Source organism: Leptonychotes weddellii, chromosome 7 (genome assembly GCF_054177405.1).
Source record: "Leptonychotes weddellii isolate Sample4059 chromosome 7, ASM5417740v2, whole genome shotgun sequence".
Lineage (NCBI taxonomy): Eukaryota > Metazoa > Chordata > Mammalia > Carnivora > Phocidae > Leptonychotes > Leptonychotes weddellii.
In genome coordinates this window covers 78,007,553-78,032,583 of record NC_138375.1, presented here as the reverse complement: position 1 = coordinate 78,032,583, position 25,031 = coordinate 78,007,553, and the positions used below count along the sequence as shown (strand labels likewise).

The 25,031-nt window shown below is 40.0% G+C and overlaps 3 long non-coding RNA genes across 3 annotated transcripts in view; 2 read left to right on the top strand and 1 right to left on the bottom strand.

The window, feature by feature from the left end:
* Positions 1–25,031, bottom strand: part of LOC115943756 (uncharacterized) — a 133,202-nt gene that overhangs the window by 45,120 nt on the left and 63,051 nt on the right. The gene's annotated exons all lie outside the window — the stretch shown is intronic.
* Positions 211–5,598, top strand: LOC145722654 (uncharacterized). Its single transcript, XR_014147069.1, has 3 exons — positions 211–419; positions 5,020–5,086; positions 5,307–5,598. It is a non-coding gene; the product is annotated as an uncharacterized LOC145722654 (long non-coding RNA).
* On the top strand, positions 10,832–16,200 carry LOC145722653 (uncharacterized). Its single transcript, XR_014147068.1, has 3 exons — positions 10,832–12,460; positions 13,010–13,192; positions 14,944–16,200. It is a non-coding gene; the product is annotated as an uncharacterized LOC145722653 (long non-coding RNA).

The window sequence follows — 25,031 nt, the reverse complement described above, 5'->3', positions numbered from 1 at the left end:
GGAAGAAGTCCACCTCATCACCCTCTGCTAACCCAACTCTCTGAAGGTAATTTCTGTTAACAATTCGATGTGCTTTGGTGGACCTTTCTCTAAACACATGCCAACATATATGTATGTAAGTGTTTCCAAGAGTTTGTGCTTTTTTGGTTTTGTTTTGTTTTTACAAAAATGGTCTCTCGATATTCTCTTTATTCATTAAAAATGTGTGTGCACATGGCAGTTGGAGGGGGTGTAAATGAAACGTGCCTTTCTCTTCTCCCTCCCAGCCTCACTCAATGAGCTGACTCTGTGTGATCTATGACGGGAGAGAGCTTTCTGGTGTGGCATGCAGGACCTGGGCCATGCTGCAGAGGCGTGGACCACTGACACACACAACATCTGTCTGGTGTTCAGATAGAAGTCATGCGGCCAACACTCAGGTACTTGTGTTTCGGAACCTAACACAGTCCAGGATCAGACTGATTTTAACCGGCTAGGAGGAAATATGTGAATGAGTTTGTGATACATGATTTAGCTGAAAATGTCAGTGATTTGAATGCAACGAAACTGGTACGAAACTTGCCAGTGGCTAAAATTTTGTGGTTCACTTCTGCACTGCTTTTCGCACAAAAAACAATTATGATATATGTGCAAAATGGCAGCCTGACCAGTTGTGCTCCCGCACGCGCGCGCACGCACACACACACACACACACAAGATACAGTGCTTTTCACACATCTTAATTGCTTCTCTGTTAAGGAAGGTGTAACTGCAAATCCTCAAAGTGTAGTATCCCCTTACGTGATAGTTCCATTTCATTACCAGGTAATATATATAATGAATACTGTTGAGAAGTGACTAAGACCTATTTATAGGGAAAGTTAAGGTTAAGACACCACTTTCATGGAAGACAATTACAAAAACTTACAGTTCATACTCCTATATCTCTGTACAGAAATGAGTTACTATTTTAAGATAATGACTGATGTTTTTCTTTCTTGCATTTCTCGTTTGCCCATATCAACCTGTCGGTTAGAGGAAGGGAATGCCTCTGAGTAGGAAGGCTACAGACTAAAGAAGTAAACTGAAGTACTCAATAACTTTTCAGAAGGCTAAGGTAGGTAGAATTGTCTTGAAAGCCAATATTACAAGAGAAGAAAGCCTGTTTTAAATTTCTTAAGACTTAGAGCCTGAAGGAACCAGAGGATCAGAAAGTTTCTATTTTAAGCCACAGAGTGGGTAAAATGGCTAGTGTTTCTCCAGCTTGAAGAAGGGAGAGATTCAAAGGGAGACCTGGTCAGGGCGTACGTGCTGTCCCTGAGTGAGGGTAAGAGAAACCTCATAAAACTTAGCAAGACTGGAGGTGGAGACTGTGGGGAGTTCTGCCTCTATTCTCAGAGGATAGCCTGAGGAGACTCTAAGCCTTTCAGAGGTTGCATCCAGTACAGCAGACCAGGGAGGAGCTGGGTGCATGGACCCGAGGGGAGCCTCCCCCCCACCATGGAGGGAAGGAGGGTTCCCACTGTTCTGATCTCACAGTTCTCAAGAGGAGCACTGGGGTAGCTGAGAATAGCCAGGGGGTGCAAAGGAGCCTGGGGTAGGACGAGGAGGATAAAGAATGTTTGAGCATGACATCTACAGATTATGAACTGTGGACATCAACAGCAGGGGCCAGCAGATTGGGTTCTACTTCGAGGCCAACAAGGATAGAGGATGACAGAAGACCAAGTGTACCATTCCCACCTGATGTCAGGGTGATACATAGGCCCCACTCTCCTCCTCCTTTGGTTAGCTCATCGCTAAAAGAGAGGAGGCGGGGAGAAGACAAAGAGCAATTCTGTGTTAAGTGCGAATTACTAAAAAATAAAATGAGTTTTGAATTAGCAAAGTGCAGTTTTTCATGGGCAGTGGAAACAGGGCTCTTGAGATAGGCTAAGATCAGAGATAGAGAAACAAAGCTACATATGTGCATATCTGAGTCCGTGTCTGGAATTTTCATGCCCACTATCTATACACGAGGGCATATAGGCACGACTCAACAAGTATTTGTGTCTGTCTTTTTTTATAGTACACCTGGGCTTGAATCTCGTATTATCCACTTAGTAGCTGGATGACTTTGAACAAATTTCTTGATCCAAGATTTTGCTTCAGGAAACTAGGAATAATAGTGTCTTATAGGTTTGTTTTAAGGATTAAATGAGATACAAAGGTTACCCTGAGACCTGGCATATGGTAAGCCCTTAATAAATGCTATTTACCATGACCATGATAACAATAATAATTATTATGCATGTGCTCATTTTGACTATAAATCTGAACTTCTGCTTGGCAAGATTTAATTACCTGTTGTATATACAAAGCATAGCACATCCAGCTACTGATACTATAAATGCTTAGAGGCTAAGGGGACATTCATGTACAGGTCTTTAATGGCAGTATTTAAGGTTAACCCCCTTTTATAGGTTTATTTCTGTTTATTTAATTTTGACTTTGTTCTCAGGGAAGGATGTATGTCTCTAGATTTGAGGAAATCTGAAGTAAATTCTTTTTGAGCCGAGATAGAAGTCTAAACCCCCCACCCCCTCCCCCCTCACTCAGGGGGAAGTAAGTACGGTGGCCCACCCCTCTCCCCCCTCACTCAGGGGGAAGTACGGTGGCCCAAAGGTTCAACATCTGTGAGGTGGTAGCAGTGTCTTCAGCACCATCTCTGGGGCTTCCCTCTGTTCTGAGAGATTTCACTAGACAAAGCAGCCAAGATGCCTCACCACACCTCTGGCCTAAGCGTCCCTACACCTCTTATTCATGGGCGAGTGGGCAACCCTAATTCTACCCAGTAAAGCTATCAAAGTGCAAAGCCCGCAGAAAACCCTGTCCCTGGTAATAAAGCAACACATGTAATAAAAGAGCACAGCCATATAGGGGCTAGCAGCCCATGCTGTATTTGGCAGAAGAGGCATAATGAAGTCTTTGCTTGTTTTTTTGGGTGGCCTCAAATAAAGCATCTAATCTCTTGACTCAGTCAACTTATCTTTAAGAGGGGGATGATGATACTGTGCCAGTTTGCCTCAAAGGGGTATTATCTAAAGCTAAAGATTGCACTGTTGCAGAACCAAGTACTATGCGAATGCTGTGATTATCAGTAACCAGCACTGCTTTTATTCATATGGTGAATCCGTTTGTTTACTGTCACCATGATCTGCATTAATACAAACAGTGGATAACAGCATTTTCACTGTGGGCCTCTAGATTTTAAGACAGACCTATCATTCATTCACTTTGGTCTCTGAGTTTTTGTCCTAGATACTGAAACAAACCTTTTCCCGTAGAGAGGAGGTTCTATCCTACCAAGTGTGTAGTTTAGAGGCACAGGCCTGGCCAGGTAAAAGCAGGCAAATACAAGTTGGCCAGACGTCAGCTGAATTTTGGGGCCTCCCCCCACCCACAGATGTTTTACTTCATCTAATTTTATTGTGGAAGAGTCGTATGTATATCAACATTTGGCAAACACTTCATTAGCAGAACTGTGGTTTCTTCTTATTATTAATAAGAATAAATGTCCCTGGGCATATGCACACATTATCAAAGTATCCAGAAGTTCCTGTATTCTTCGGAGCTCAACTAGAAATGTTGAGGACTCATCCTCCAGTCACACTTAGAAAAACACGCGTTGTGTACGCTTGTGGAATAAACACATACAAAGTTGCAAACTGTCACTTCTAACTCTAAAGGCAACTCACTGACATTTGAAGAGACAGGAGAGATTGTTTTTTGCCTATTCCTCAAGTTTCCTCGGGGTCCATGGAATTGCCGAGGAGACTTCAAAGCAAGCCCTCGTCTACTGGGACGAGGGCCAGCTTCTGGCTCTGGTCTGGCTGTGGAAAATCCCAGAGTAGATCTAGGAATATCCTGGTTTGGGGAGGGTGTTGAGATCATCACCATCATCATCCTTTTGTGTAGATCCTGCCCTTCATTATCGTTCTCTTCTCACTGAGGACTCTCGGGACGGCCTTCATCATGTTAATGCTGGCCTCACCGAATTCAGACCTGGGAGATAAGAAGGCTGAGTGGGGTCCACGAGTGGCCTCAGAGTGCACCCAGCAATATCATTTCATGGGGCGTATTCAAGGGACAGAGCATAGTCAAGGATAGTCAAAGTAAGCCCTAGAATTTCTCTCCTGACTTTGTGTCCTAAAGTACATTGCAAACTCCTTCAAGTGGGGGTCCATAACTATTCCTTTATGTATTTTGTGGGCTATGCCTTTAGAGATTCTCCTTGCCTGAAGAAAAGCGGGTTGGCTCTGGGATGATTCAAATCACAATATGAATTAGGGCAGGGTGTCATGTTAATTTTCTGGAACTAGAAATGAAGTGAACTGTGTCATTTTTCCACATTGTCAGTCTGATTAAGAAGGAATATACTTTATATTCTTCTACTTTTCTCAGTAAACTGCCTACAAAGACTGGTTCGTATAGTCTAACAACTGCCACCTCTCATACCCAGGTGTATTTCCACAATTATGTTACTGGAATCTTTATCAGGTACTTGCCCTCCACCGCTTTTTTTTTTTGCCATTTGATTGTTAAACTAATTGTGGTCTCCTAAACTGTAGGTTATTGGTCTTAAATATTGACAGAGTTCAGGACACTCTATCCCAAAATAGGACACCGAGGCATCTTGAATTTCAGAAACAGCACAGATAGGAAGGACTCTCTGACCTTCCCCTAAGGCAGGTCATAAAACCCTTATGTGAGGGATGACCTCCTCATCCCCAGAGGAAAGATGCATCCTTATCTCCAAGATGCTGAGAGGAATTTGAATGAACAGGTCTTGCTGTTTCCCCCAATTCACCACACAAAGCTCATACCCCTTTTTGTCCTATCCCATTTTCCCATGACCTTCCACCCTTTGTCAAACCTAATCTAAAATCACCCAGGTCTAACATCTTCAGGTCTTCATTTCCTTACGAAGGCTCCCAAGTCACATGAAACTTACAATAAATAAATGAGTATGATTTTCTCTTCCTCACTCTTTTGTTACAGGGACCCCAGTCAAGAATTTAGAAGTGTAGAAGAAAGAGCTATTTTTCCTCCTTACATCAACAAAGTGGTAAGCAGGTAACAAGCTGTCAACAGTAGCCAAGAATGGGGTAATTTCTAGAGGAGAACAGTAGTCACTCTGGGTTAAGTATTAATTGTCAAGGAGAAGAAGAGTTCGTAGCAGAGAGAGGAGCGGTCCTCTCAGAAGTAACCTCTCCCATCTCAGAAGTCTCCCAGCAGTTGCTATTATGCATCAGAATTGGCCCCACGGTGTTTTTTGTTTCTCCTAGGTACGCAAGACCGATATATGTGGAGGTTTTAGAGCACTGTAGCTAGAAAGTTTTTAATAACCACTGAGTAATAAATAAGCTTTAATGAAGCCTTGTATGGGGCACCTGAGGGGCTCAGCCGTTAAGCGTCTGCCTTCGGCTCAGGTCATGATCCCGGGGTCCTGGGATCGAGCCCCGCATCGGGCTCCCTGCTCAGCGGGAAGCCTGCTTCTCCCTCTCCCACTCCCCCTGCTTGTGTTCCCTCTCTTGCTGTGTCTCTCTCTGTCAAATACATAAATAAAATCTTTAAAAAAAAAAAAATGAAGCCTTGTATCATCACATTACTGAACACAATGGCAAAGGTTTTCATGCTCTTGTTAGGTTTAATCTTTCTGTATTCAACTTCTAAAGATGCCTATTTTTTTAAACAGGAAAATTTTTCAAGGTCTGTTACTCTGTGGATTATCACAGATCTCTAAATCAAAGAACTATCTATTAGGAAATGTTCTCTCTCTCCCCACATTCATGGGTAATCTCGCGCTAATTGTTGGCATGGTAAAATAAGGAAGCCATCTGTGGTGTATATGTTGTTGCTGTTGTTGTTTTAGAGATAAGTTGACATATAGTGTTATATTAGTTTCAGGTGTACAGCATAATGATTCTACATTTGTTGGTACCTGCCTTTTCACTGACTTCTGCTTAGAACTGATGAAGCACAGAGGTACTTTGCAAAACCTTTCTAAACAAGAAGATAAACTCATTTCCTTTATTCAGCAAACACAACTGACTATATTCATTACTGAATTCTTTCCAGTACCAGTATACTCGTTGAAATATGCCAGAACAACCCCATCCTGAATATTCTTTGATAAAAAAGGCACTTACAGCATATCATAAGGAAAAGAGAGCTGGTGTTGGAATCTAGACCTACCTCTACCAATTCCTAGACATCAAGTTCTGGGTAAAATACCTAACTTTTCTCATTCAAGTCCTCTGTACAAATGAAGGGTATAGAAATGTAGCAGAATAGCGATGTGATTAAGATCTCAGGCTTTGCAATAGAACAGGCCTACATTCCAATCCAATTCTATTCTGCCGCTTGTTAGTTGAGTACCCTTGGGCAAGTTACTTAAACTTCTTATATCTTAGTTTCCTTATCTATGAAAAGAGGAATAACACTACCTCATCTCATGAAGTTGTTAGAAAAATTAAATAAAAGGGTATCAACAGTGCTTACTTAGTTCAGTATCTGGTTCTTAAGAATATTCAGTAACTCTGGTTTTAAAAAGAAATCCTACAAGAACTTTTGGGATCATGAGGCATAAACCTCTTCATTTTTACATGAGAAATGGAGACCCAGACATTAAGGATCTTGTCCAAGGTCACTGAACCCACATGCGTGTGATGCATATTCCCAAAGCTTTTATGAGTTCTGTGATCTGGTCAGAGTACTATCTCTTTGTGACCTAATCTCCTATTTACTATATATATGGACTATTAAACTAGGTGATCAAGTTATTGTCCGTGTAAAAACGCGAGTAATTACACTGCTGTTTGTCGAGGCCCTTCTATGTTCAGGGCATGCTGCCAGATAGTGTGAGTGTTACAATGGGCATATGAGAATCTGTCTCTGGTCTCAAAAGGGTTTACAGCTGAGTTGGAGAGACATTTATGAGAAATGTAAACTATTGGGTAGCCACATGACATGGCCAAGGTTGAAGTGTTCTAAGAATTAGACATGGGCCATGAATGTATGTTACAAGGTCCTACAGAAAGTGAGCTCCATTTGACCTGGCTGTCGGTGGTGGCTTCACAGAGAAAATGGGACTTTTCCTGTGCATTAAGATTAAACTGGATTAGAATACACAGAGAGGAGAGGGAAGGACATTAGATGTTCCTTGCAATAGCCTGTATAAAAGTACAGAGGTAGAAAAGAGCACCATTAAGTGTGGGACATTCAATGAAAAGCACTCACTCAATCATTTCTTATATTGACCTTAGTCCTCTCAGCATGTTCTATTTTCACAAGTGGCAGTGGGTGTTTTCACAAGTGTGTGTGTGTGTGTGTACATATGTTCACACATGAGTTTGAACTCCTGACTTTAAATATTGGCCAGGAAATCACCGAGTGCTTACGACTCCCCAAAGTTCAAGACCCAGAAAAGTAGAGGTCATCTTTGAGCTCACTGGCTCTTGACTCTCACTCTAATCTAGCAGCTCATTCTGGCTCTTCTACCACCAGCACACTTCTCAGATTCCTCCCCTTCTCTTTCTTTCCACTGCTAGTTACCCGTCCCAAGATCAACCTACATTACCCATTGTTATACCTATGCTACAGGCAACCCCATTCCATTCCTGTCCCCTGCGAGGCATTCCCCACGCAGCAATCTTCTAGCAATGCAAATCTTATCGTGGAACCCCTGCTGAAAACCTTTCAATGACTGCCAATTTTACTAAGCATATAATCCAAACTGTTTGTTACGGCCTTCAAGGCTCTGCAGGATGTGGCTTCCTTACCTCTCAGACCTCACGTCATGTTACCCATCCCCTCCCTCGCTTGCTGTTCTTTGAACCAACCAAGGTGCTTCCCAACTCAAGGTCTCTGTGTTTGCTGTGCCCTCTGCTTGAAACATTACTCCACCCGCTTTGTGCAACCTGCTTACCTTTCAAACTTCAGCTTAAATGTTACCTACTCGAGAGAGGCTTTCTTTGATCTAACTATGTAAACAAATTCCCTCTGCTATTCTCTAAGATTGCACCTTATGAATTTTCCTTTCTAGCACTTACCAGTTTCTTTAGAATTGTTGATTCTTAGTGAAATTTGTTCGTTGCTTAACTTTTTAAACATTTGTTTTCCCTACCAGAACATAACCTTTATGATCAGGCCTTGTCTGCCTGGTTCATTTTCAGTTTCCAGAATCTAGTACTGAAAATTTCAGAGATTAGTGAATGGATTTATAAAAGGAAATAAATGGAAAGCCATTATAGCAAATAAGTCTCATAGAAGGCAGTTGCTTTAGTGATGGCATTCACCCTCGATTCTGTAAATAGGAGACTGCAGGTGTTTACAAAGCAGTTGCTGTATTTGGGGGGTAATTCTTTTTTTTTTTTATTGTTATGTTAATCCCCATACATTACATCATTAGTTTTAGATGTAGTGTTCCATGATTCGTTGTTTGTGCATAACACCCAGTGCTCCATGCAGAACGTGCCCTCCTTAATACCCATCACCAGGCTAACCCATCCTCCCACCCCCCTCCCCTCCAGAACCCTCAGTTTGTTTTTCAGAGTCCATCGTCTCTCATGGTTTGTCTACCCCTCCGATTTCCCCCCCTTCATTCTTCTTGGGGGGTAATTCTAAAAGAAATATTTCATTATTGCAAGAGACTGTTACCTCTTACGAGTAGGGGACTCAGAGCTGCTTGGAGAGGCTGATGGGAGACTAGTCACTAACCTCCATTAGTAGCTAAGCTCATTGGCTTTACATCTGGAAAGACAAATTTCTGTCTCCAAAAACTAACGAATTACTACATGGCAAGGGAATTGTTCTATAATTTAAAGGACAAATATTATATTGTCTAGTGACTGCTATCCTCTTGTCAAGTTGCTCTGAGGACAGAAGAAAAGGGCTCTTGCCTGGCTCCTTTACATCACTTACCACTTATCTGGCCAACTGATGATTATAGGCATTCCCTTGATTTCAACTTCCCTTATTTCTCTTCCAGCTTTCCTCTCATAATCAAAGGCCATTATATACTTGCCCAGAAGTTTTACGGTCTTACCCAAGGATCTTGCCCAAGGTCAGTGAACCAATGTGTCTGTAATATTTATTCTCAAAGCTTTTATTAGTGCTGTGATCTGGACAAAATACTATATCCTTGTGACCTAATCAATCAATCAATCAAGTTCAGTAACAGTGACAACAGGATACAAAATTTCATTTACTGAGGGATTTTTTTCAAATGTGCCTGGCATTATGCTAAACCTTTTATAGGCATCATCTCTTCTAATCCTGCCTCCAAGCCCATGAAATAGTAATTATAATCTCCTTTTCACAGAGGAGGAAACTGAGGCCTAGTGAAGTTAAGAAACTAGCCCAAGTTCACACTGTTGTAAAGTAACTTGGGTTTCAAACTCAATTTTGAACCTGTTAAGTGCCAAAGCAGTATCAATATGGATCAGCTAATAAAGCGAATCAGAATCAAGCACATTTTTTTCAACATCAAATGATGCATACAATTAGTTAAGCTTTTAAATATTTTATACAGGAATAATTTGACATGTCCTTTTTTTAAAGGGTTGTACATAAGTATGCACATTAAGTATGTTTCTGGTTATCAACAGTTCGAGTATATTAGATTCTGTTTCTGGTCCATATAAATTTTCCTTTTCTGGCCTCTCAGCATCTATTTTCATGTTTCCTTATTTTATTTGATTGGCAGCTTTTCCCTTCTTATAAAAAATTGGGCAGCCATGCTTCTCTGTATTGGTGGGTCAGTGTAACCTCTAATTACTTCAGTCTCCTCCTCTGCAAGAAAAGCTGTCAAAATACAAGAACTCTCGAATGTCTTGTTCAACTCTCACACACACACACACACACACACACACACGGATGAAGAGGGCTAGAATTCTCCCAAAGAAGCAGAACAACTGGCAACAGTTGGCACGACAACTTCTAAAGACCCTGTCTGACTCCGTCTTGAAAGTCAGCCTCAAAATCAGAATTACCCCGCCCATACCAGGACTATCTCACTAGCTAGGCTTCATGACATAATACCTGCTATCACCTTTCAGCAAAGATGTGATCCTTACCATTCATATTTTGTAAGACCAACAAAGCATCCTTTGTACCTCAGGACAACTGGGTATTAGTTAAGGTACAAGGCCCACAAAGACATGGCTCCCCCATTCTTTGGTAACCCACACCACATGATTATCAAACACGTTTCCAGTCTTTAGAATAATCTAGTTATTAGAAAAGGTGACTGGACACAACAGCAAAAATCTAGAGGTTTGTTTTGTATTGTTATTAACAACAGGCAATCAGAACAGAGTTAATACGTCTTCCCCCCCCCGTTACCCAGCATTCAAAGCTACAACTGGAGCCACATTATAATAACTTTAGACCCCAAATCAGTGTGACGATTTGATGCATAATTTCCAACACATGTTTTATTAATCCATTCTTCCTGTGCTTCATTTAAAGCACTGGAAACTATAAAAAGATCTGCGTGTCACTCCCCTGCCAGGAAAAAAAAAAAAGAAAGAAAGAAAGAAAGAAAGAGAAAGAAAAAAGAAAGAAAAGAAAGAAACAAACAAACAAACAAAGGAAAAGAAAAGCCTAACAAACACGAAAAAAAAAAAAAAAAGCCAGAGCAACTGGAATCTCAGTTTTGAGGAAACACATGGGATTGAAGCATCCGCCGCAACTCTGCAACCGACTGCCACATGTGACCCCTCCTCCCCCCTCTCCCCTGCGCGGAATCCTGGATGTCACCAGGCTGGGCGGAGGAGGCCGTGCTCGCAGGCAAGTGTGCGGCAGCGGGGGCCCTGCGGGGCGGGGGAGCTGACGCTGCTCCGGGCGCAGGGAGGGTCTTCCAGGAAGCCGCGGGCTCGGCTGAGGACGCGGCTGCGGGTCGGGGCCGGGGCCGCGCCGCCTGGACCGGCACGTAGCGCCCAGCGTGACTCAGCGCTGACTCACCGCGCTCGCTGCCAGTGGATTTCCCCGTCAGCGGCTGCCGCTCGCCGGTCCTCGCCGCCGCCTGCTCCGCGAGGCCTTTCCTGCTCGCCAGACCAGTCCCGGCGCTTTCAGCAGAGCGGGGCCGACTTTACAGCCTTTGAATCCCGACCAAAGCGGGGAAGTGACTGGCTTTGTTTTCTTTGATTTGAAGAGCTCAATGGCCCACTAATCAAATTCTTTCATCAAAGGCTTGTTGGAACAAATCCCTAACATCGTCCTTCCACGGTGACTTGTAGGTGACCTCCGCTCAGAGTTTGCTTCTGTCGTCCTAGGCCTGCATCTTATTTTTATCCCGCATTTTCTTGGGTTATCTTTTCAATATGTTTGGTAACTAGTCTTGGCACAAACCCACAAGGGCAATGACGCAAATCAGGTTGGAACTTGGCATGATGTGCGGGCCTGGGTGACTTACTGTAAAAACGGTTCATAAAGACGTTACTATCTGCCATCTCGGTTGCTGATTAGATGCCCTGCTCATTTTCAGTCTGTCACTACCCTCTGAAAGGTCCCGGGACAGATTGTTAAAATGCAGATTCTTGAGCAGTCATACTTACTTCTTCGTCTCCAGGATTCTACATGGAGAGCAATAGTACAGCACGGTTTCTCCAACTGCAGCTCACGGACCATTCACTGCATGGAGAGTGGCTGGGGGGATGTGGTCACAGCGCAGGTTCTTAGACCCCGCTCCAAGCCATAGACGCAGAATGTCTTGCGGTGGGGCCTGGAAATCCTTTTTTTTTTTTTTTTGGAAGATTTTATTTATTTATTTGTCAGAGAGAGAGACAGAACACAAGCAGGGGGAGAGGAAGGCAGAGGGAGAAGCAGGCTCCCCACTGAGCAAGGAGCCTGATATGGGACTGGGTCCCAGGACCCTGGGATCATGACCTGAGGCAGTCGCTTCACCAACTGAGGCACCCAGGCATCCCTGGAAATGCATCTTAATGAGCGGCCCATCAGAGATGCCTATGTACCCTAAAGTTCAAAAACTACTAGCCAGAGGATGACGGTCTTCCTGTGAAGACGTTAGGAAACATTCTCACGATGGAGAACACTTTGTTCTAAAACTGATTTTGAAGTTCTGATACCAGGCAACCCGATTTCTAAAACTGGTTATATATACAATTTTGTTCAACTGTATATTAATATAGACACGTTATTTTTCTTTTTAATTAGACATTCGGCTATGAAGTAAAATGTAGTACCTATAGAGTAAATTTTATTTCAGACCTGTTATTTCCTAAACCTGACTTTGCATCAGAATTAGCTACAGAGCCTTTTAACACTAATTCCTGGACCAGACCTCCCGCCTAAAGAAACATTATCTCTGAAGATGAAACCTAAGAACAGGCAATCCGAAAAGCTCTGAAAGTTAGTCTCTGGACCTTTGCAAATGATCACTCTTCCCAAGTACAAGAGAAACTTCACTAACTTCAAGGTAGTTGGCTTGTAGCATTCTACTATGGGTGCCCACTCATCTCTGCATCACAATTGCAATTGTGATGAAATCACAATTGAAAAAATAAAATGAAAAGTGACCACATAAGATACCAACTTAGGGGGCGCCTGGGTGGCTCAGTTGGTTAAGCGACTGCCTTCGGCTCAGGTCATGATCCTGGAGTCCCTGGATCGAGTCCCGCATCGGGCTCCCTGCTCAGCAGGGAGTCTGCTTCTCCCTCTGATCCTTCCCCCCCTCTCATGCTCTCTCTCTCTGTCTCATTCTCTCTCTCAAATAAATAAATAAAATCTTTAAAAAAAAAAAAAGATACCAACTTAGTATTATATTGATAAATGTATGTCTTTAGAAAGCAAATTTGAAATCTTTTTTTTTTTTTTTTAGAGGAGCTATTGGGAGAGGTTGGAAGATTGGAGAATAATCTCAGAGTCTATTTTGAAATTTTTTCTATTCTTCCCTGGGATATTTTATTTGTTTACTCATTTTCTTTTCATCTCGCTGGGTAAGTTTTCCCCACTTTATCCCTGTTAGCATTGTGGCAAAAAGCCTGGATCTGACACATATCTGACAAGAGAGCTCTCCTTGCTGACTCTTCTCCAAGTGTGGTCTTTGGACCAGAAGCATGGACATCACCTGGAAATCTGTAAGAAATGCAGACTCTCAGGCTCGACCAGAACTACCATATCAGAATCAACACTTTAGCAAAATCTCCAGGTGATTTGTGTGTATAATAAAATATTGGAAGTACTGGTTTGTAGTAATGGTAATAATCTAAGGCCAATGGAATAAAAAAAGAGGAAGTAGGAGGTAGGCATGAATTAGTTTCCTGGGGCTGCCATACAGAGTACCACAAACTGGTTGACTTAAAACAATAGAAATTTATTCTTCCACAGTTCCGGAGGTTAGTAGTCCAAAATCAAGGTATCAGCAGGGACTTGTTCTATCTATGGTATTGGAGAAGACAAAATTCTACCACGAATTTAGTTTGACCATAAAAGTAAGCCCTAAAATAAAGAAAAAAATAATTATAGCTAAAACTATAACCACATTGAGAGGCAAACTGGAAATATCTTAGGATCAGGGCAAGAAAATGAAGGGAATCCTTATAACAGCAGGAAAAGATAAGAGTAGGAGCACAGGCAGCTCCAAGATAGTAATGTCTTTTTAAAAGCTCTTGACCATTTGTAGTAGGCATCTGTTTCTGTTGGCCCAGCACTGGTTCTCCCTCTTTCCTCTAACTAAGAAAATTCTCATCATCCTCACTAACATTTCAGTGCAAGACATCAACCGGTTTCCCTCTCCCCTTCCTCCCAAGGGTGAAACACATGACTCTTTAATTTCTGTCCTGCACATCTAAATCTGGGTGAGTCCCAAAAATGCAGAGAGTGGCAAAGCAGAGTCATTTCAGTCGTCATGCTGGAAGACACTAACCAGATGTGTCAGTCTGTCCACTGAGAATACCACAGTAACCCTAGCTGTCCTCCCCAAGTCCCAGTTGTTTAACTTCTTTTGTTCTAAGAGCTACCCAGTGTCTTTCCAAATGTTTTGCATTTGTTTTAAAGTCTAACATGTTTAATGTTTATTTTTAACTTATTATTTTAGACTATTTCTTATTATTTTATTATAATTTATCGTTAATTATTTTAATAGGGCCAGGATTTTGCCCCGGTTGGTTTCTATTGCTTACAACAAATGAGCCTAACTAACTGTTACGAAATTATTGGTGGGTAGAACACATATTGCCCACAGCCACCCCACAAAAACAACCTGACTGTAGTCTGCATCCATGACAAATAGGACTCTTGAAATATAAGAAAGATCTTCCCAGTTTTGTTTTGTTTTTTCCAACTGATTTTACCAGCTATCATTACTGCCCTGTATTTCAAGCTGAGTCATTCTTCCCTTCTGAGCCACCCAAATTGCCAGGGGGCACAAAAGAGAGAATCACTCTTGTTACGCTGCTTGTAGACACCAATAATCTTCTTTATGTTGCCTCCAGTTTCTCATTGTGGTTTTCATGATATTTGCAATATTAAGGAGATTAAATAAAAGTACTCCAAAGTTTCTAATTAGAACTATTTTCAAAAGAGAATCCCTATTGTGCCAGACTAAATGTGATCTTTTCTTTTCAAGCAAAGATTAGCCTAAAGACTTCATCCTGGCCAACACTAAAATGTGTGTCTTTTGAACTCTACTGATAAAATTTAATTTGATCAAGGTGTATCAGCTTCTCCAAATCCATACTCCTTATTCTCCTCAATCTCCCTTCACATTAATTTCCTTAATTTTATCTTCTGACAGTGGTTGCATGGTGGATATGGTTTCATTTGGCTGGAGTAGGGAGCATATAAGGAAGAGTAAACCCCAAAATGTAGCTGTTTTGAAATTATAGTGAATCATGAATGTCATAGTGAGGACTTTGTACTTAAATGGGTTTTTTTTGTTGTTTTTTTTTTTTTTATAAGATTTACTTATTTATTTGAGAGAGAAAGAGCGGACCTGCCCAAGCAGACTCCTGGCTAAATGCAGAACGAGAAGGGGGGCTCCATCCCATGACCATGAGATCATGACCTGAGCCGAAATCAAGAGTCAGACGCTTAACTGACTGGGACACCCAGGCAACCCTTAAATGTACTTCTTTAATGTTCTTTTTAAAGATTTATTTATCTGGGAGAGAGAGCTTTGCCCACGTGAGCACAGGGAGGGGATTGTGGGAAGGGGCAGAGGGAGAGGCAGATAAAAGTCTTAAGTAGACTCCATGCTGAGCTGGAGCCTTACTCAGGACTCAGTCTCATGACCCTGAGATCAGAACCTGAGCCAAAACCAAGAGTCCGACGCTCCACCAACTGCACCACCCAGGTGCCCCTCTTTAATGTTTCTGATCAAGATAAAGAAGTGACATTTATCGGGGCACCTGGGTGGCTCAGTTGGTTAAGCGACTGCCTTCGGCTCAGGTCATGATCCTCGAGTCCCGGGATCGAGTCCCGCATCGGGCTCCCTGCTCAGCGGGGAATCTGCTTCTCCCTCTCCCACTCCCCGTTTGTGTTCCCTCTCTCGCTGTGTCTTTCTCTGTCAAATAAATAAATAAAATCTTTAAAAAAAAAAAAAAAAAGAAGTGACATTTATCAACTGCATATTATATGCCTGGAACTATATTATCCATTGATTTCCTGCTTATGATAGGTGGAGATTCAACTCTCTTAAATCCACCTAAGACTTTAAGTAAAATATTTAAGCCTTGGAAGATTTTTTTAAGATCAGTTACAGTATGAATATCTACTTTGTTAAAAGGGGATATATGCTCCTTCCCATTCTCCTCGACTTTCTTTCTCTTTGTAGCTGTTAAATTCTGTCATAGGAATGTTTCCCTTTTTACCTTATTGGGATTGATAACATTTTTATATATATGTATATATATATTGTTATCTCAACTGTTCTGGGGTTTGTCTAAAGGTTTAACACTGAAATAATAAAAAAAAAAACATTGGTATTACTAAGACTATGTGAATATTCTTCATGGCAGCGAATGTAGTATAGTTGTGATTACATGTCTTTTTCTATACTTACTGTTTTTCATAAAGTTTTTAATTGTCTTTGTTCCTAACATACTCCCTCCACTCTCCAGTATCTTTTAAAGAGAAAGGACCTGGGAAATAAATGCACTAATTCTTACATTCCTGAAAATGTTTTCATTCTGCTTTTACATTTAATTGATATTTAAGCTGGGTATAGAATTCTTGGTTGAAAATCACTTTCTCGCAAAAGGTTTGACAGCATTCCTCCATTGTCTTCTACCGGTATTGAAGATGAAAAATCAGATAAAAGCCTGAATCTTAATCCTTTATTTCCTTTTCACGCACCTTAAATTTCTTCTCTCTATTCTAAGCTTTCTATACTTTCAGTGTTGTTTCTAGTTGTAGGCATTTTTTTCATTTACTCTATCACTTAGCAGAAACTTTACATCTGAGAACTCAAGGCTTCCTTTAGCTCTCTATATATTTCCTTTCTCCATTTTCTCTGACCTCTCCTTCTGGAAGTGCGATTAATTAGATCCTGGATTTATAGGACAACTCTTTTTCTTATAGCTCTTCTTCTATCTTGTTTTCTTGATTCTTTGCACTATATTTTCAGCAATTTCCTTAATTTTATCTTCTTATCCTTCTATTTATATTTTCATATTGGGAAGTATGTATTCAGTTTCCCAGGATGCTTACTTAGTGTCTGATTATTCTTTTATTATAACATCTTATCTGCTTGAATTTCTCTGATAAACTTATTAGAACTTTTTGTTTAAGAATGCTTTGTTCCCTAAATTATTTGTATTTCCTTATGCCATGCTTATATGTATTTCCTGATACATTTATTTTATTTTGCAGGTTTTCTTCAAATGTCTAGGGATGTTGGTTGTGTTTTTATATTTAGAAAGAGGCATCAGAAAGGCATCAGTTTAGGAGACATAAGCTTCTGAGTCCTTACATTCCAGAATAATTTTGTGTTAGGGCATCAGCAACCCACTGTGCTACTAGGTTGCCAGTGTTTCCCCCAGGCAGTGTTTTCAGTGCCTCTGGGTAAATATCTTGTTTGTGCTTTTGTTTTGGATTGGGTAAAAGCCTAACTGTCAGATGTTTTGAACTAGGGGGCCAGAAGGGGGGAAAGAGGAAACATGGCCCACTGTGGCTCGGTATTCTCTGGAGGACCTGGATTTCTTAGCTCCACTTCTCACATTACCCTTCCTTAATCTCTCAGTTTTTTGAGAACAGATGTTATCTAGGTACTGCAATTAGGCAGCTTTCTGCATTTTCCTAGGAAGCTGAAAAAAAATAGGGGACTCAGTCATTAAGCGTCTGCCTTTGGCTTAGGTCACGATCCCACGGTCCTGGAGCAGGGAGCCTGCTTCCCCCTCTGCCTCTCCCCCCGCTTGTGCTCTCTCTCTCAAATAAATAAAATCTTAAAAAAAAAAAAAAAAGTACAGATCCCTGGATTCTACTTAGGGATTCTGATTCAGCACCTCTAGACTGGGCCTAGATATCAATATTTCTTTTTCTAATACCTTCCTGGCTTATGTACACAACCAGTTTGGAGCACCACCAAGTTACTAATGACTTGGGGAAGAGGTAACTTTATAAGACAAGCAGAGGTAGGAGCCTCATGACCTGGCAAATGCCTGGGTGTGGGGAGAAGGAAGAAGACGGAATCAAAAACAACTACCAGGTTTCAACCCTGAGTGACTCCAAAAGTGATAGTAAAATTAGCATAAATAGGAAAGTGAGGAGTACTTCCTTCTTGATTTCTTCTTCCAGATACTGTACCAAATGCCACCCCTATGAATATTACCAAAGAGCTCCTTATTTAGAAAAATTACTAATAAGGATGTTAGATTACAATAAAATAATGAACAAATAGATGTGTGAATATATTCTCAGGCTGGAGAACTAGTATTTATATGCACAAGCTAAACAATCTATCCACTTTTGACCATTTATGAAGGTATATTAAAAAAATACGCATAGAGCATTCCAAAACTGAATGTTAATAACCTACTAGTAGAGAATTCCTGGTTTTCTTTCAATCAACTGTCTTAATTTCTCAAATGTAAAAGAGCAAAATTCAAATATACAATCCCTCTTACACTTAATATACCTGAACATAAAAGTGCAAAAAAACTCACAATATCTACAACTCTTCATAAGGCTTATATTCTTACTAAAATATTGCTGTTCACACAGTTCAATTTCTATTAACAGTACAGCCTGATGACTCATTTTGTACATTTAGAGTCTAATGAGGATTTTTAGATCTGCAATACCTGTAATGACAAATAGCTCCTTCACATTTAAAACACCTGTTTTGGGGGGAAATAGTTCTATAAAAATACTCAATTTTTTATTTTTTTAAAATTAAGGTATAATTTGGGGTGCCTGGGTGCCTTAGTCATTAAGTGTCTGCCTTCAGCTCAGGTCATGATCCCAGGGTCCTGGGATCGAGCCCCGCATCGGGCTCCCTGCTCGGCCGGAAGTCTGCTTCTCTCACTCCCACTCCCCCTGCTTGTGTTCCCTCTCCTGTGTCTCTCTCTCTCTCTGTCAAATAAATAAAATCTTTAAAAATAAATAAAATTAAGGTATAATTTATATGCAGTAATTTTTAGTCTTGTCAGTGCAAAATTCTGTAAATTTTGACAAACATATAGTCATATAACCACAATCAAATAAAAGAAATTTCATCACTCCTCAAGTTCCCCACAAACTCATTTGAAGTCAGATCCTAGCTAATAGAAGGACAACTGTTGTCCTTCAGGATCAGTGCCAATGGAAAAAAGTGCCCTGAAATACAGATCTCAGGCCTGACATGATGAAAATCTAATGCCACAGCTGTTGTCTCTCACAACTGTCACTCATCATGGGGTTTTTTTTTAATGTTTTCTAATTGAAGTACAATGGACATATACACCATTGTATTAATTCCAGGGGTATAGCATAATAGTTCAATATTTGTATATATTATAAAATGATCCCTACAATAGGTCTAGTTACCATCTGTCACCATAGTTACATGGTTTTTTTTTATGATGAGAACCTTCTAGATCTATTCAGCAACTTTCAAGTACGCAATACATTACTGACTACAGTCACAATGCTGTACATTATGTCCCCATGACTTATTAACTAGAAGTTGGTACCTCATGATCTCCTTACCCATTTCGCTCATACCCGTCCCAATCTGTTCTCTGTATCTATGAAGTTTGTTTTTTTGCTTTATTATGTTCCACATGTAAGTGAAATCATATGGTACTGGTCTTTCTCTGACTTATTTCACTTGGCATGATACACTCAAGGTCCATCCATGTTGTCACAAATGGCAAAATTTCATTCTTTTTTATGACTGGGTAGTATTCCACTATATATATATACCACATCCTCTTTATCCATTCATCCACTGACAGACACTTGGGTTGTTTCTATATATTGGCTATTGCAAATAATGCTACAATGAACAGAGGGGTGCACATATTTTATTGAACTGGTGTTTTTGTTTTTTTTGGATAAATACCCAGAAGTGGAATTACTTGATCATATGGTAGTTCTATTTTTAGTATTTCAAGGAACCTCCATATTGTATTCTATAGTAAATGCAACACTTTACATTTCCATCAAGAGTGCACAAGGGTTCCCTTTTCTCTACATCCTTGCCAACACTTGTTATTTCTTGTCTTTTTAATAATAGCCATTCTGACAGGTGTAATGTATATCTCATTATGGTTCTGATTTGCATTTCTCTGATCAAGAGTGATGTTAAGCATCTTTTCATATGCTTGTCAGCCATCTGTATGTCTTCTTTGGAAAAATGTCTACTCAGATCCTCTACCCATTTTTTAATCAGCCTGTTTGTTTTTTGGTAAGGATATTAACCCTGTATCGGATATATAATTTGCAGATATCTTTCCTCACTTAGGAGGTATCCTTTTCATTTTGTTGATAGTTCCCCTTGCTATGCAGAAGCTTTTTAGTTTGATGTAGTGCCATTTGTTTATTTTTGCTTTTGTTTCTTTTGCCTTTGGAGTCAGGTCCCAAAAATCATCACCAAGACCAATGTCAAGGAACTTACCCCCTATATTTCTTCTAGGAGTCTCATGGTTTCAGGTCTCACATTTAAGTCTTTGATCTATTTTGAGTTAATTTTTGTGTATGGTGTTAGTGATGTAGTTTTATTCTTTTGCATGTGGTTGTCCAGTTTTCCCAACGCCATTTGTTGAAGAAACTGTCCTTTCCCATGGAACATTTTTGCCTCCTTTGTTATAAACTAATTGACCACATATGCATGGGTTTATTTTGGGGCTCTTTATTCTGTTCCACTGGTTCATGTGTCTATTTTTATGCCAATACCATGCTGTTTTGATTACTACAGCTTTATAACATAATTTGAAATCAGAGTGCATGATGCCTCTTTGTTATTTTTGTCATGATTGCTTTGACTATTTGCAATACTTGGTGTTTCCATACACATTTTAGAATTTAGGGGTTTTTTGTTCTAGTTCTGTGAAAAATGTTGGTATTTTGATAGGGATTTTGTTTAAACTGCAGATTGCTTTGAGTAATATGGACATTTTAACAATATTAATTCTTCCAATCCATGAGCATGGAGTATATTTCCATTTATTTCTTTTTTAATTTCTTTCATCAATGTTTTAGTATACAGTGTACAGGTCTTTCACCTCCTTGATTAAATTTATTCCTAGGTATTTTATTCTTTTTTAATGCAATTATAAATGGGATTACTTTCTTAGCTTCTTTTTTAAAAACTTTATTTTTATTTAAATTCAATTAACATATGATGAATTATTGGTTTCAGAGGTAGAGGTCAGTGATTCATCAGTCTTATATAACACCCAGTGCTCATTACATCACGCGCCCTCCTTAATGCCCATCACCCAGTTACCCCAACCCCCCACCCCTCTCCCCTCCAGCAACCCTCAGTTTGTTTCCTATGCTTAAGAGTCTCTTATGGGGGACGACTGGGTGGCTCCGTCGGTTAAGTGTCTGCCTTCGGCTCAGGTCATGATCCCAGGGTCCTGGTATCGAGTCCCGCATCAGGCTCCCTGCTCCGCGGGAAGCCTCCTTCTCCCTCTCCCTCTGCCTGCTGCTCCCCCTGCTTGTGCTCTCTCTCTCTCTCTGACAAATAAAAATCTTAAAAAAAAGTCTCTTATGGTTTGTCTCCCTCCCTGATTTCGTCATTTTATTTTTTCCTCTCTTCCCCTATGATCCTCTGTTTTGTTTCTTAAATCCCACATATCAACAAGACTTAATTTCTCTGCTAGTTTGTTAGTATATAAAAATGCAAGAGGTTTTGTATATTGATTTTGTACCCTGAACTTAACTGAATTGATTTATTACTTTTAACCAGAGTTTTGGTGGAGTCTGTAAGGTTTTCAACATATAAAATTGTGTTGCTCATGAATAGTGACAGTTTTACTTTTTCCTTTCCAATTTGGATCTTTTATTTCTCTTCCTGCTTAACTGCTCTGGTTAGGACTTCCAGTACTATGTTGAATAAAAGTGGTAACAGTACATATCCCTGTCTTGTTCCTGATCTTAAAAGGTTTTAGGGGCGCCGTGGTGGCTCAGTTGGTTAAGCTTCTGACTCCTGATTTTGGCTCAGGTCGTGATCTTGGGGTCCTGGGATTGAGCCCCACATTGGGCTCCGCCATGAGCGCAGAGTCTGCTTGTCCTCCCTCCCCCAACTTGTGCTCTAAAATAAATAAATAACATCTTAAAAGAAAAGCTTTTAGCTTTCCACTATTGAGCACAGTGTTAGCTGTGGTCTCCTCATATATGGCCTCTACTGTGCTGAGGTATGACCCATCTATACCCACTTTGTGAAGTTTTTTTTTTTTTAATCTACAAGTATGCTGAATTTTGTCAACGACTTTTTCTGCATCTCTTGAGATCATTTTTATTCCTTCACATTTTTAATGTGGTGTATCATAGTTATTGATTTGCAAATTGTGAACCATCCTAGCATCCCTGGAATAAATCACTCAATCATGGTGAATGATTCTTTCAATGTATTGTTGAATTCAGTTTGCTTGTATTTTGTTGAGGATTTTTTCATCTATGTTCATCAGGAACACTGGTCTGTGGTTTTCTTTTCTGTAGTGTCTTTGACGGGTTTTGGCATGAGGGTAATGCTGGCCTTGTAAAATGAGTTCAGAAGTATTCCTTCCTCTTCAAGTTTTTGGAAGAGTTTGAGAAGAATTGGTATTAAAATTTTGGAATGTTTGGTGTCATGAGTGAAGCTGTCTCTTCCTGGATTTCTGTTTGTTGGGATGTTTTTAATTACTGATTCAATCTTGTGGCTGTTTTGTAATTCTTCTTTGTTCCTTTCTTCCCTTGTGCCTTGATGACTTTATATAATATTATGCTCAGATTCCTTTATCTTTTATGTGTCTACTGTAGGTTTTCTCTTTGTGGCATCATGAAGCTCACATGTAACAGCCTATTTGTATAGCCATCTATTTTAAGATGATAGCAAGTTAAGTCTGAACACATTTTAAAACACTGCATTTTTACTGCCCCCACCAATTTTATGTGTTTGATGTCACAGTTTACATCTTTTTATTCTGTATATCCCTTTATTTATTGTAGTTATAGTTTTTACTATTTTAACCTTCATACTAGCTTTTTAAATGATTAATCCACTATCTCTTCTATATATTTACATTTATCAGTGAGATTTTTACTTTCATATGTCTTCTTATTGCAAATTAGTGCCCTTTCCTTCCAGCTTAAACAATTCCCTTTAACATTTGTTGTAAGGCTGGCTTAGTGGTGACGAACTCCTTTAGCTTTTGCTTGGCTGGGAAACTCTATCTCTCCTTCAGTTCTGAATGATAACCTTGCTGGGTAAAGTATTCTTGGCTGGAATTTTTTCCTTTCAGCACCTGAATATATCATGCCACTCCCTTTGGACCTTAAAAAGTTTCTGCTGAGAAATTTGCTGACAGCCTTATGAGGAGGGAGGAGGTTCCTTTGTATATAACAAGTTGTTTTTCTCTTGCTGCTTTTAATCACTCATCATGTTTTAATTTCATAGTTTTGATTTAATCTTTTCTAAATACAGCACTGGGTAAATACAGAACCAGATAACAAGAGTCCCCAGCAAAGGAGCGAGACTGGTATTAGCACCACCCCCCTTTCACCACCTCCCCAGCCCTTTGGGTTTTATTTTTTGGGGATGATGGCATCTCTAGGACACTACTTTATGTTCATGAAGACCAGAGCTTCTGCACTAGCTCATAAGCTTTACAGAAATCACAGAGTTTTTACTTCATGGTGCCTTCTTAACCTTTCTTATCATACTAAACCAGGATGCTTTTACCAGACATTTTGAGTTGTAACACATAGTAGAGTTGGGTCTAAAGAAAACCATCAGATTTTTCAATGGTGTGCCCTAAGATTTCACCCTTCTCTAAGATTTTTAATTTAAAAAACTTTTCAGGCATGGGTTACATTCTTTTTCTTAAGAAGCCACCTTTTAAAAAACTCTAGGGGTACCTGGGTGGCTCAGTTGGTTGAGTGTCCTACTCTTGGTTTCAACTCAGGTCATGATCTCAGGGTCATGGGATAGAGCCCCACGTCAGGCTCAGCACAGAGTCTGCCTTATATTCTCTCCCTCTCCCTCTGCCCCTTCCTCTGCTCATGGTCTCTAAAATAAATAAATAAAATCTTTGAAAAACCCTATATTCAATTATAGCTTTATACGTAATAAAATGTACCCATTCTAAGTGTACAATCTTAACAAATGTATATACTTAGTGAGTATCCCAACATCCTCCCCCCAGCCAAATCCTCCCTAATGCCCTTTTTTAGTCAGTTCTCCCTCTACTCCCAACTTCAGGCAACTGCTCTGCTTTCTATCATGATAGATTAGTTTTACTTTTTCCAGAATATTCTGTAAACAGTATGTATTCTTTTGGGGTCTTTTTTATTTAGTATAAACCTTTTGAGGTTCATCAGTGTTGTTGTATGTATCTATAACTAGTTCTTTCTTTCCTCCTGAGTAGTATTCCATTTTATGGATATAACACCATTTGTTGATCCATTTGCCTGTCGATGGACATTTGGATAGTATCCATATAGGGGTTGTTATGAGTAAAGCTGCCATGGATATTTCTGAATACATTTCTGTGCAGTATTCATTTCTCCTAGGAAAATATCTAAAAGCAAATGCCTGGGTTGTATGATAAAGTATGTGTTTAGCTTTTAAGAAACTACAAGCTACTTTCCAGAATGGTTGTATCATTTTGAATTCCCACTAGTAATACAGCTGACCCTTGAACAATGTGGGCTTAAAGGCACCAACCCCAAATGCAGTTGAAAATCTGAGTATAACTTTGACCCCCCCCCGAAACTTAACTACTACTAATAACCTATGGTTGACCAGATTCCTTACCAATAACATAAATAGTCAACTAATACATATTTTATATGGGTTACATACTATATTCTTTTAATAAACTAGAGAAAAGATTAAGAAAATCATAAGAGAAAATATATTTATAGTACTATATTATACTTACAAAAAAAAAAATCCATGTATGAGTGGACTCGCATAGTTCAAACCCATGTTGTTCAACGGTCAACTGTATAATATATTCATTGAACCTAAGTGCTACCGAGAAAAGTAATAAAAAAATAAAATAAAAAGGCAAGTAGGTGTTGTTATTTACAGAAGGTGGTAAGAAAAGGTTTCCTAAAAAGAAGACATCTGAGCCTGAAGGAAGCCTGAAGGAAGTAAGGGAGAATGACGTGAAAATATCTGGGAGAACAACATTCAGAAGGCAAAAAGAACAGCACAAGCAAAAGGGTATTCCTTGGTAAGTTTGAGGAATTTCAAAGAGGCCAAGGGATCTGCAATAGAATGAGAGAGAGGGAAAACAGGAAAAGGGGTCAGAAAGGTAGGGAGTTCAGCTCACGTAGGGCCTTATAGGCCAATGAACTTTGGAAGGAATGAAATAGGAAATCACTGGAGGATTTTGAGCATTAAAGGGACACAATTT